We start from the raw sequence: 13,553 nt of genomic DNA on the forward strand, positions 1-13,553 counted from the left end.
CGAGCCGACTGAGTTAGAGTCGGCCCAGAGGAACTCGGCGAGAAAGCTGAGAGAGAAAGAGAGAAAAAGAGAAGGGGAGCGTACCGTAGGCGGAGGATTGGCGCGGCTATATGGCTCCTTGCCGAATTGCCAGTCGTCGGGAAGCTGGCAGTTGGCGAGGTAGTTCACCATGTCGGCCGCGTCGGCCTGCGGCATCTCCTTGGTGCACATCCGGCTTGGATCGAGCTGGCCGCTCATCTGACAGATCAGATGAGGCCGGCTCTGGAGCGGGAGGACCCGGCGCGTGACGATCGCGGCCAGAAGGTCGGGCCCCGTCAGGCCCTCCGACTGGACCATCACCCGCAGGCGGGCGATGGCGGCGTTCCCTCCCTGCGATAGCGTCACCGCCCGGAAGGACCACTGGGGTAGCCTCCCCGCCGGTGGGCCGGCTACGTAAGCCGGCAGGTTGATGTAGTCGCCCCGGGGAGCGATGTTCCGCACGTAGAAGTATGATTTCTGCCACTTCTTCACCGATTGGATCAGCGTGATGACGGGGAAGGGGTTGTCGGCGCCCGATCTCCGCGACGCGATGAAGGCGCCAGTGTGGGCCGGCACGCCCTTGCTGCGCGTACCCAGCTTCGACTGGAAGAATTCCCCCCAGAGCTCGAGGGTGGGGAGGACGCCGAGATAGCCCTCGCACAGGGTGACGAAGGCCGACAGCAGCACTACCGCGTTGGGGGTGAGGTGGTGCAGCTGGAGCTGATAGAAGTCCAGCCAGGAGCGGAAGAAGGCGCTCACTGGCAGGCCGAAGCCGCGCAGGAAGTGCGAGCGGAAGACCACCCGCTCGCCATCCCGCGGCGCCGGCCTGATTTCTTTCTCCGGCGCGAGGCGGACCTCCACTTTGTCCGCACTGGGCAGACGCCGTGTGTCGCGGAGGAAGTCGATGTGGTCGTTGTGGACAATGGAGCCATCCCAATCCCCGCAAAGCTGCTCTACGTGGGGAGGCATGGCGGAAGCTAGCACGGCGGCGGAGGAGCGTGCGAAGGAAGAGCGCGGCGGCGAGGCGCTGTCGCAGGAACGAGCAAGGCGAGAAGACGAAGGGAGTAGGAGGAGCGTGCGACGGTTTGCCGCCCTCCACCTCCCCCTACTTATAGCCTCACGCGGCCGAAGAGGCCGGACGTGGGGGGAGACGTGGGATTAACTGCGCCCACTCCCCCCACGTCTCGCGTTTATTATGCATAAGTGCGAGCCGAAACTGCCGCACGGAACATGTGGGCGGTTCCGGGATACAAAAGATCCGCGCCTGGGCTGGGGCGCGGACGTGGCGGGCCCCCTCTCTGCGGCAACGTCCCGTCTCGCGCGTGGGCTGGCAGGCTTTCCGGCTACGTGGCGCGCCGTCGGCCCGTGGCCGGCCCGCAGCCCGGCGCACGTGCCAGCGGGTTCCCGCCCTCCGACTCCAGAATATTTCGGCTTAGGCGACGTGCCTGGCCAAGGCCGGCTCCCAGCTGCCGGCTTGTCGCGATGGGAAGCTGTTCGAGCTTCTCGAACCCTACTCCACCTCGAAGCCCGATCAGCTTCGGGGACTACTGTCGGGGTAAACGACCACGGGTAGCCTAACCGACTACCCCTGGTTCTTCAGAAAATTTATCAGGCCTTTGGGCCTTCAAGCACTCCAAGCATTTGGGCCGCCTTCCCCGGCCGGCTACCACTAAAGCCGACTCCCGGAAGGCGACCCAGCCTCACCGACTCCAAGAAGCCGGCCAAGAAGAACGCCGACTCCTAGAAGCCGGTCGAGACCACAACTACTCCAACATAACGACGACCTGACGGGGCATGGCCACAGTGCGGCCCACGACCCCCGAAGCCCGAGGCAGGCATGGTTACAGGAGGCCGTACGGGAGGGATGTCTCCCGTGCAGCCGGGCACTGTAGCCACGCCAGCTGCGACGTCATCCACGACCCCCTCCTGTACGGCCCAAGGACTGCGGGCCCCTTCAGCCAGAGGGAGGCGTGAAGGCGGCCCGGCCTTTTCTAGTCGGCCAGGAGCATAGCCGGCCTCCAGAAGCCGGCTATTCCCTTCCTCGAAGCAGGAGCCCATTTAAGGAGACAAGACGAGGCGAGGCTACAGTGATAGCACCCGACGCGGATCACTGTAGCCACGCTTACCTCGACAAAGCCCTCACCATCAGAGGCGCGGCTACAGTAAGCAGCCGCCGACAAGACCCTAGGCGGTGGGGCCGGCCTGTCGACCGAGTAGCCGGCAGCCGGCGGGACCCAGCAGCCGGCGGAGGAGCCGGCAGGCGTAGACACTGATAGCTGGGGCCAGTTCCCAGTCGGATTACCATTGTACCCCCGGGGGGTAGGCCTATATAAACCCCCCGGAGCACCCATGCAAAGGGTTCGCACCCAAGCATAGTGGGCACCTCTGCATGTTTGGCTTCCAAGCATAGCACACACACACACACCATAGATAGAGAGAAGCAAGAGCTAGCCTTGTTCTTCTTCTCCCTTGATCCCAACAGCTCTAGGAGCGATTGTAGCTACTCTTTATCGAGCTAGTGATCATGCGGAGACCCCGCAGAGCAGGACTAGGGGTGTTATCTCCTCGGAGAGCCCCGAACCTGGGTAAGATTCGCCGGCGTGCATGTCTTCGCCTCATCCCGTTTCCAGGCACCGGCGACGTTTTATTGGCTCCCACAATGATAAGCCATCCTTTGGCATATGTCGCACCAACCACCCGACAGGTTTCGCGGATCATAAACCGGAGGGAGTCGAGATTGGGCCTTTTGATGCCTCCTTCTCAGGACCTCATTGGACGCGTTTTGATCCATCGTTAGCCGGAAGGACTGCGCTTGAATCAACTGGGTTTGGGCGTCGAGAGCCGCCCTTTTCCGCAGCCATCCTGATCCCCTCCGCTGCCAGATCCTCCTTGGCTTTCACTAGATCCAATTTTAACTGCGCCACCTCCGCATCATACTGAGCTTGATCTGCCGGGTCAACCGTAGCGGTTAACAACGCCGTCATCTTATCCGTGAGATCCATTAGCACCTGAGCCGGAGAAGGCACAGGGTTTCCCGCTCCAGCAGCGAGGTTCTGAACGGGCTGCGCACCGGCCATAAAGACTCCAACCTGACTTGGCGGCTCAAACGGGTCCGGAATACTGTCACCATCGGAGTAACCCATGAGCCTGCCATCTTGGAGTTGATACAACGAGTTTGATTCATCGGTGGTCGACTCGTCGTCAGAGCCGGCGGTCGCCTCATCACCAGATCCAGATCGATCGGAGGGCCCTCCATGGATACATCCCACAAAAGCATGCCTTAAGGCAGGCCGGGCCGGGGCGGGTCGTGCACGCTGAGCCGTCTCGACGAGATCGGCGCAGAGACCCGACTCACCAATCTGTCCAATGAAAACATGAATTCCGCCGAAGGGGACCCGGTACCCGTACTCAATTGAGCTGGCGTCGGGGCCCCAGTTTGCATCGTCGACATAGAGCTTGCCGCGACGACTCTTGGTCATCCGGCCCACAGCGTATCCCTTGAGCCCTTCGAAGCTGCCCTTCAAGAACTCAAATCCACCGTGCGCTGGCCCCACGGTGGGCGCCAACTGTCGTGGAATTGTCACGGCAGATGTCCTCGTGCTAGGACTTAGTCGTGGAGCCATCGCAGCTAGGAAGCTTGAAGGGGTTAATGCGGGACAAGGAACACGAAGGTTTATACTGGTTCGGCCCCTTACGGTGAAGGTAAAAGCCTACGTCCAGTTTGAGGTGGTATTGATTAGGGTTACGATCGCCAGGGAACTAAACTGTTTTGCCCGGCTCTCGATGAGATTGTTCTCTACCTTAAACCGCTGCCGGGTCGTCCCTTTATATAGGGAGGCTGACGCCCTGCAGCTCTCAGAGTCCCGGCCGGCTCATAAGACTGTCCGGCTCGGACTCTCAACTATTCTTGCCTTACACTACAAGTTCTAGCATAATAATGATTGCAACTACGGGCTTTAAGCCATATCCGGGTCTTAAGCCCATCTTTGGCCCACCGTCTTCAGGCTTGGCACCGGGCTTCTAGCAATGACCATATGAGTAACCCGGCCCCTCCTGGCGGGTGACTCTAAGGTCTATATCCTCAACATTAGGCCCCAGATTGATTTGAGCTGGCTCATGTCAATCTCCCATTCCTTCGACAGAAAACCTCCGGCTTACCATTGTGTGAAGGCCATAACCCGGCGTGACATCATCCTCTGGACTCCGGGTAATCCGCCGTGACATCATCTTCCACTAAGCCCGTTTTTTACTCCACCAGATTCGCAACGGATCTTTACATTTACTGTCATCCCGAAAATCGAGGCGTTTCGTGGGGAGATAACCACGCCGTGGTCTCCTTGATTCTCGCGCCCACTTATGAGCTCGCCTTATAAATAGGCCGAAGCAATTCCTACAAGCATATGTTCCTCCCTCATAATAATTTTCAGTAACATCTTGAATGAATTCAACAATATAACCATCACATAAAGCATTCTTTTCATGATCTACAAGCATAGAAAATTTACTACTCTCCACATAAGCAAAATTCTTCTCATGAATAATAGTGGGAGCAAACTCAACAGAATAATTATCATGTGAGGCATAATCCAATTGAAAACTAAAATCATGATGACAAGTTTCATGGTTATAATTATTCTTTATAGCATACATGTCATCACAATAATCATCATAGATAGCAACTTTATTCTCATAATGAATTGGAACCTCTTCCGAAATAGTGGATTCATCACTAAATAAAGTCATGACCTCTCCAAATCCACTTTCATAATTATCACAATAAGATTCAACATCCTCCAAAATAGTGGGATCATTACTTACTAAAGTTGACACTCTTCCAAACCCACTTTCATCAATATAATCATCATAAATAGGAGGCATGCTATCATCATAATAAATTTGCTCATCAAAACTTGGGGGACTAAACATATCATCTTCATCAAACATAGCATCCCCAAGCTTGTGGCTTTGCATATCATTAGCATCATGGTTATTCAAAGAATTCATACTAACAACATTGCAATCATGCTCGTCATTCAAAGATTTAGTGCCAAACATTTTAATGCATTCTTCTTCTAACACTTTGGCACAATTATCGGAATACTTATTTTCACGAAAGACATTAAAAAGATGAAGTATATGAGGCAACCTTAATTCCATTTTTTTGTAGTTTTCTTTTATAGACTAAACTAGTGATAAAACAAGAAACAAAAAGATTCGATTGCAAGATCTAAAGATATACCTTCAAGCACTAACCTCCCCGGCAACGGCGCCAGAAACTGCTTGATCTCTATTATGCAACCTTCTTCTTGTAGACGTTGTTGGGCCTCCAAGTGCAGAGGTTTGTAGGACAGTAGCAAATTTCCCTCAAGTGGATGACCTAAGGTTTATCAATCCGTGGGAGGCGTAGGTTGAAGATGGTCTCTCTCAAACAACCCTGACACCAAATAACAAAGAGTCTCTTGTGTCCCCAACACACCCAATACAATGGTAAATTGTATAGGTGCACTAGTTCGGCGAAGAGATGGTGATACAAGTGCAATATGGATGGTAGATATAGGTTTCTTTAATCTGAAAATATAAAAACAGCAAGGTAACTAATGATAAAAGTGAGCACAAACTGTATTGCAATGCTAGGAAATAAGGCCTAGGGTTCATACTTTCACTAGTGCAAGTTCTCTCAACAATAATAACATAATTGGATCATATAACTATCCCTCAACATGCAAAAAAGAGTCACTCCAAAGTCACTAATAGAGGAGAACAAACAAAGAGATTATTGTAGGGTACAAAACCACCTCAAAGTTATCCTTTCTGATCGATCTATTCAAGAGTCCGTAGTAAAATAACATGAAGCTATTCTTTCCGTTTGATCTATCATAGAGTTCGTACTAGAATAACACCTTAAGACACAAATCGACCAAAACCCTAATGTCACCTAGATACTCCAATGTCACCTCAAGTATCCGTGGGTATGATTATACGATATGCATCACACAATCTTAGATTCATCTATTCAACCAACACAAAGAACTTCAAAGAGTGCCCCAAAGTTTCTACCGGAGAGTCAAGACGAAAACGTGTGCCAACCCCTATGCATAAGTTCACAAAGTCACGGAACCTGCAAGTTGATCACCAAAACATACATAAGGTGAATCAATTGAATACCCCATTGTCACCATGGGTATCCACGCAAGACAGACATCAAGTGTTCTCAAATCCTTAAAGACTCAATTCGATAAGATAACTTCAAAGGGAAAACTCAATCCATTACAAGAGAGTAGAGGGGGAGAAACATCATAAGATCCAACTATAATAGCAAAGCTTGTGATACATCAAGAACGTGCCAAATCAAGAACATGAGAGGGAGAGAGAGATCAAACACATAGCTACTGGTACATACCCTCAGCCCCGAGGGTGAACTACTCCCTCCTCGTCATGGAGAGCGCCAGGATGATGAAGATGGCCACCGGTGAGGGATCCCCCTCCGGCACGGTGCCGGAACAGGGTCCCGATGGTTTTTGGTGGCTACAGAGGCTTGCGGCGGCGGAACTCCCGATCTAGGTTATTTTCTGGAGGTTTCTGTATTTATAGGAATTTTTAGCGTAGGTCTCATGTCAGGGGAGTCTCCGAGTCGTCCACGAGATAGGGGGATACGCCCAGGGGGTAGGGCGCGCCCCCACCCTCATGGACGGCCTGGGACTCTTCTGGCCCAACTCTTTTACTCCGGGGGCTTCTTTTGGTCCATAAAAAACATCAAAAATTGGCCCGTCAATTGGACTCCGTTTGGTATTCCTTTTCTGCGATACTCAAAAACAAGGAAAAAACAGAAACTGGCACTGGGCTCTAGGTTAATAGGTTAGTTCCCAAAATCATATAAAATAGCATATAAATGCATATAAAACATCCTAGATGGATAATATAATAGCATGGAACAATCAAAAATTATAGATATGTTGGAGACGTATCATTTACCCAGGTTCGGGCCACCTTGCGGTGTAAGACCCTACTCCTGCTTTGTGGTGGATTTGCCTCACGAGGGGCTGAGGAAGAACTTGTACAAGGGAAGAACAACCTCGCGAGGTTTGCTCTGGTGAGTGAATGAGCCGAGGGGATCGGATCGTCCCTCCCCTCTTGGTGGTGGCTAGCCTATACTCATAGTGGCCTCGGTCCTCTTCCCCCCAAAACGTAGGCGGGAAGGAATCCCACAGTGGCCAATTTGAAAGGGGACAAGTAGTACATCTTATCCTGACGAAAGGTGGTCTTCGCCTGCAAAGCTTCTAGTCGTGAGGCTGCGGTAGGCTCGGCGATGACATCCGTCCTGTCGTCCTGGCGGTCTTGGTCTCGTTGCGTGGGAATGGACACCTTTGGCTGATTCCTCGGGACTCCGTGCATGCGCTTGCCTCTTTAGCACCAAAGAGGAATTTGGCTCCTATGTGCCCGCTGGCGCCTGCCTGACCTTGGTCGTCATGGCTTGCGTCACCCCAACCTCATGAGGTTGGGCACCTACAAAATCTCCGCTCCTCAGGAGCGGCCTAGGGAGTCTGCTCCCTCAGGAGGTCTTGGCGTCATTCACCTCGCGAGGCTTGGCCCCTCGCGAGGGTCTTGTCTTGTTGGTGTCGTAGATGGGCCCTACCAGGCCACCGATGGAGCCACGCCGTGGGCCACAGGTAGGCAAGTCTGGGTACCCTGGTTCCCAGAACACCGACAGTAGCCCCCAGGCCCAAGGCACGCTCGGATTTGGCTTCGAGGCGAAGCCAAAGGGTAAGGGTGGAGCGCCGCGAGCCCCAATTGCCTGCGGACCGAGTCAACGCGTGGCGCTTGATTGGACGTGGGCGCCTCCACTTCCACATGCTGCCTCGGCAACTACCTGACTTGACAACTGCCTGGCACATGCAGAAAGGCCATCTTTGCTCGGAACGTGAGAGGTCGGCGGGTAGCCTTCCTCCAGCTATAAATGGGAGAGGGGGCGGAGCCCCCAGCTCATCTTCATCCTCTCGTCTCTTGCTTCTCCTTCTTCGCTCCTCCGTCTTGCCAGAGCGTCCATGGCGCCGGTGAGGAGGTTTTCCACCGCGAAGAAGGGAAAAGCTCCGAAGGAGGGACCGGGCTCGCCGCCGCCCAAGGGGGGCCGCGGTCGTCCCCGCAAGTACACCGCAACACCAGCGGTGGCTTTCCAAGGGCGTGGGCGCACCACCTTGAAGGCTGGCGCTGCCTCCGGCAATCGTGGGGGTGCTCCTTCCCGCGGCGGAAGCTGCTGCGTCTGGGGTGGTCGTAGCGAAGGGGAGAGGCATGCGGCAACCGTCCGGCCACCGTGCCCGCGATCTCACTCGGCTGATGCGTCTTCGGAGTTCGTGGTGTGGGCAAAGAGGTCCGCAGGTGTTTGGTTCCAGCTCCCGCGCTTCTTTGCGGGCGCGCTACCGGCAGGGGGACCTGGTGGCCTCTGGCTGCAGGTCGATGGCTGCTGCAGCAGGGCCTCATGGGTGGAGGTCAATGGCTGCTGCAGCAGGGCCTCATGGATGGAGGTCGAGGTCACCCCGCCGGCAACATGTTCCTGAATCATGGGTGGCAGCCGTTCGCCTGCGCACGCGGCCTGCAGCGGAGGTGTACCCTCCACTTCCGGTACAACGGCGCATCGACCCTCAACGTCAGGGTCTTCGAGGAAGATGGCCGGCGCCTAGGGTGCTACCCGGAGAGCGACGACAACGACGACGTCCACCCCTCCGACAATGATGGTCGGAGGGGCGGTAGCATCCCTGGCGTTGAGCTTGCCCTTGGCGATGGCCACGATGCCTCCAATGGCGGCGGCTCCTCGCCTGGGGAGAGCACGAGCAACGGCGACTACGATGAGCCTCCACGACGCCGAGCTCGGACCAGGGAGTGCGACAAGCCACCTCGCCGCCGCGCCCCAGTGAAGCAGGAGGAGGACTCCGACTGAGCGCGGCGTTGCTGGAGCCGAGCCTCGGGAGCCGTTGTAGTTGCACGGCTGCTTTTGCTTCTTTCTTTCTCCTGCATCAGAAAAGTGGAAAGCCCTGTCGGGCGTGTAGTGGACCATGGCGCTTGCGCCATTATTTTTATCATTTTTATATTGCTTCCCAATATCCGTGTTGCCGCTGATTATGATTGGGATGACTTAGCTTAGTGTGCTTGTGGTAGACTCCGTGGCGTGAGAGCGAGCCTCTCCGGAGCTTGGACTTCCTGCAGACCCCTTGCTTCGGAGAGGTCCTCTAGAGGTTTCCTTCTTGAGGATTCGAAGGTCCTCAGGCCTCGGGAGGCCTGGGGAGGCGGCCTGTGGCTGCGACGTTAGGGGACCTCCGGAGATTCCATACCTCACGCGAGCCCCCGAGCGTGGGCCGGTAGTTGCTGGCACGCCGCGTCGCGATGCCCGGAGGCACGGACTCGGGAGGGTGTGGGTGCCGGTTGGCTCGTTTAAGAGCGCCGCACGAGGATTAAGACGCCAAAGGTTAGGACACCAAGGCTTTGGCGAGGTGTGTTCGTGGGCGGGCCCAAACACACACACCGTGCCCAGCCACCACACGCGCGACGCGCGAGGAAAAGCGACGAGCAACTGTCACTCTCCCTAAGGCAAGTCCTGAGAAAACAAACGTTGCAAGGAGAAAAATTTCCCAACCCTTTCAAATATAGACGCGAGAACTTCAATTTTCATTCCAAGAAGTTGCGAATCAGATACAGAAAGCAAGCAAAAGAACAGCCGCGTCTGGCACCTATACTAGTCTTCTGGTCTTCCCGCCACCGCAGAGCATGGGGCCTCCACTAGGACGTGGGTGGGAGCCCCGTGAGGCCCAGGGGTGGCGCTCAGGAGACTCTGGGGCATGTACAACCCCAACTCGTTATTACGTGAGAGTGTCACGAGTGGAGACTTGAGAGGCGCATGGCCTTGATCACGGATAAAACTTTCAAAGTGCTGGATGTTCCAGGCGTTCTGGATGGGGACCCCATCCTGCATCTCTAGGCGCGCGGCGCCACGCCTGGAGACACGGGCGATCCTGAATGGGCCCTCCCACGTGGGCGAGAGCTTGTGAAGCCCCTCCCTGGAGAGCACCCGTCTCAGGACGAGGTCACCCACCTCGAGGGCCCTGGAGCGGACGCTACAGAAGTGATACCGTCGCAGTGCCTGCTGGTACCTCACGGCACGAAGCGCGGCTTGGCGGCGGCCCTCTGTAACGCTCACGATGCGGCTATATCTCCCACGTGTCGAGGCACGACTTAGAGGCATAACCGCATAGTGGTTTTGTCGCAAGAAGGGTCATCTTCACACAATCCCATGTAATGAAAAGGAATGGGATAAAGAGTTGGCTTACAATCGCCACTTCACACAATACATAAATATTATTCATACATCATCCAAAATACAAACATATAGACCGACTACGGTCAAAATCCAGATGAAAATAAGACAACCCCAAATGCTAGATCCCCGATCGTCCCAACAGGGCTCCACTACTGATCATCAGGAAAAGACACATAGTAACGACCACGTTCCTCGTCGAACTCCCACTTGAGATCGACGCCATCATCTGCACTGGCATCGTCGGCACCTGCAACTGTTTTGGTAGAATCTGTGAGTCACGGGGACTCAGCAATCTCACACCCGCGAGATCAAGACTATTTAAGCTTGTAGGAAAGGATGGTGTAATGAGGTGGAGCTGCAGCGGCAATAAGCATATATGGTGGCTAACATACGCAAGAGAGAGCGAGAAGAGAAGCAACGGAGCGGTCGTCAACTAGCAATGACCAAGAAGTGATCCTGACTCCTACTTACGTCATACATAACTCATACCGTGTTCACTTCCCGAGCTCCGCCGAGAAGAGACCGTCACGGCTACACACGCAGTTGATGTATTTTAATTGGGTCAAGTGACAAGTTCTCTACAACCGGACATTAACAAATTCCCATCTGCCTCATAACCGCGGGCACGGCTTTCGAAAGATATTACCCTGCAGGGGTGTCCCAACTTAGCCCATCATAAGCTCTCACGGTCAACGAAGGATAAACCTTCTCCCGGAAAGACCCGATCAGTCTCGGAATCCCGGTTTACAAGACATTTCGACAATGGTAAAACAAGACCAGCAAAGCCACCCAAATGTGCCGACAAATCCCGATAGGAGCTGCACATATCTCGTTCTCAGGGCACATCGGATGAGACATCCTACGAGTAAAACCAGACCTCGAGTTTCCAAGAGGGGGCCTCGCAGTCTACTCAGTTTGGACCAACACTCGAAGGAGCACTGGCCCGGGGGGGGGGGGTTAAAATAAGATGACCCTCGGGCTCGCGAAAACCCGGGGGAAAAGGCTCAGGTGGCAAATGGTAAAACCAAGGTTGGGCCTTGCTGGAGGAGTTTTATTCAAGGCGAACTGTCAAGGGGGTCCCATAAATCACCCGACCGCGTAAGGAACGCAAACTCAAGGAACATAATCCCGGTATAACAGTAACTAGGGCGGCAAGAGTGGAACAAAACACCAGGCATAAGGCCGAGCCTTCCACCCTTTACCAAATATATAGATGCATTAATTAAATAAGAGATATTGTGATATCCCAACATATCCATGTTCCAACATGGAACAAACTTCAACTTCGCCTGCAACTAGCAACGCTATAAGAGGGGCTGAGCAAAAGCGGTAACTTAGCTAATCAACGGTTTGCTAGGAAAGGATGGTTAGAGGCTGACATGGCAAAATGGGAGACATGATATAGCAAGTGATAGGTAGCGTAGCATGGCAATAGAGCGAACAACTAGCATAGCAAAGATAGAAGTGATTTCGAGGGGTGGTCATCTTGCCTGCAAGGTTCTCAGAGTTGTCGAAAGCTTGATCCTCGTAAGCGTACTCAACAGGTTCCTCGTTCACGAACTCGTCTCCCGGCTCTACCCAAGACAAGAATACAAGCAACGGAACCACAATCAATCGAGAGAAATGCACAAGCAACATGATGCAAAACATGTATGATATGCAAGATATGATATGCGATGCATATGCGTGCTCCGGAAGGAAAATGATGAACATGGCAGTAACTTGGCAAACCAAGCATGCCACTGGAAAGATGAGATGATTTTGGTCGAAATCGATATAAAGATCACCGGAAACGGATGCACGGTTTGCAAATGGCAAGCAAAACAAGAATGACACAAATCTGTGATTAACAGCATGATAGCACTTAAAATGCAACAAGAAACAATGCTACAGCACTCCAACATAGCAACAAAGCACATGGCAGTAATCTACAGGAGATGCTTGACAAAAGATGAACACTGAGCTACGGCTAGATCACAACATATCAAGCTCAAACAAGCATGGCAAAAGTGCAAAAGATAACAGGTTCACAGACTTGGTGAAAAACTGGACATGGCAGAAAACAGCATCAGGTAGCAATGTTCAGAGCACGAAATCAACATGCTACAGGAACTTAACATAGCAATACAAGGCATGGCAGTGTTCTACTAATGCACATGACAAAAGTCCCTTCCTGACCATAAGCCAAAAAGCACCAGAAGATATGATGGCAAGCATGTAAACATAGCAAGTTTCGTTATCAGGTTTCAGACTTAGCAGAAAACAGAGCATCGCAGAAATAATAATATGTAGGCCTCTTTGTGAGCTTGATGCACTCACTAAAGAGCAATGCACTACAAACCAAGCACACCTACAGTAAGATGACATGTTTATGAAGCTATCGATGGCAAGAAAAATTGCATAGCATGTATGGATCAACTACAATAAGCTTGGAAAAATTGCATATCATGTTAAGAATCTGCCAGAAATATTTTATAACAAAAGTAGAGCAAGATTGAGTCATGCTATGGCACTCCATAATTACAAACAAGGGCAGGAATGGATCAATTACAACTATATCTACAAAACAACCTTACTGAACATCTCCAAAATATGCATGGATCTCTCTGTTGCATCAAGTTTACATGGCAACAAAATAACAGCAGACAAAGACTTCGAGAAATCACCATGTCCCTGAAATCAGAAATATTACGGGGCCTACTTTGCATGCTTGTGCTAGTCACCACAGAGATCACACAAATACAGGGCATACACCCTTGGAAACATGGCATGGCATACTTTAAAACACATGTAGAGCTCATGCCCATAAGATGCCCGGATTTAAAGATACAAAAATGACAAATCTCCAAGTTCTGCTAAGAACCAGCGAATAATAGCAACTAGCCCTCTTCCAACAGAGATTTGGGCATAAAGATTACCTCTAATGAACATGGTGCAATTGAACAAAATGTAGAGCATCACGAGGCGAACAATTTGACATATTACACGCACGAATCGGAGCTACATGCAAGAAGTTACGCACTGTCGAACAGGAGCAAATGCTGTAACAGAACCAGGACTTGGAGAAAATTAGGGGGGCAAGAAAGTCAACGCGCGTACAGTGCGGATCTCAGATCCGATCGAGGAGGGCTCGGGCCGGGGCGGTGGTGCGGCTCGTCGGCGGGAGGAGAGGAGAGGCCGTAGGGGAGGCGACGCGACGGCGGGGAGGCCGGAGGAGCTCAGGCTCCGG

Source organism: Triticum aestivum, chromosome 3D, assembly GCF_018294505.1.
Source record: "Triticum aestivum cultivar Chinese Spring chromosome 3D, IWGSC CS RefSeq v2.1, whole genome shotgun sequence".
Classification (NCBI taxonomy): domain Eukaryota; kingdom Viridiplantae; phylum Streptophyta; class Magnoliopsida; order Poales; family Poaceae; genus Triticum; species Triticum aestivum.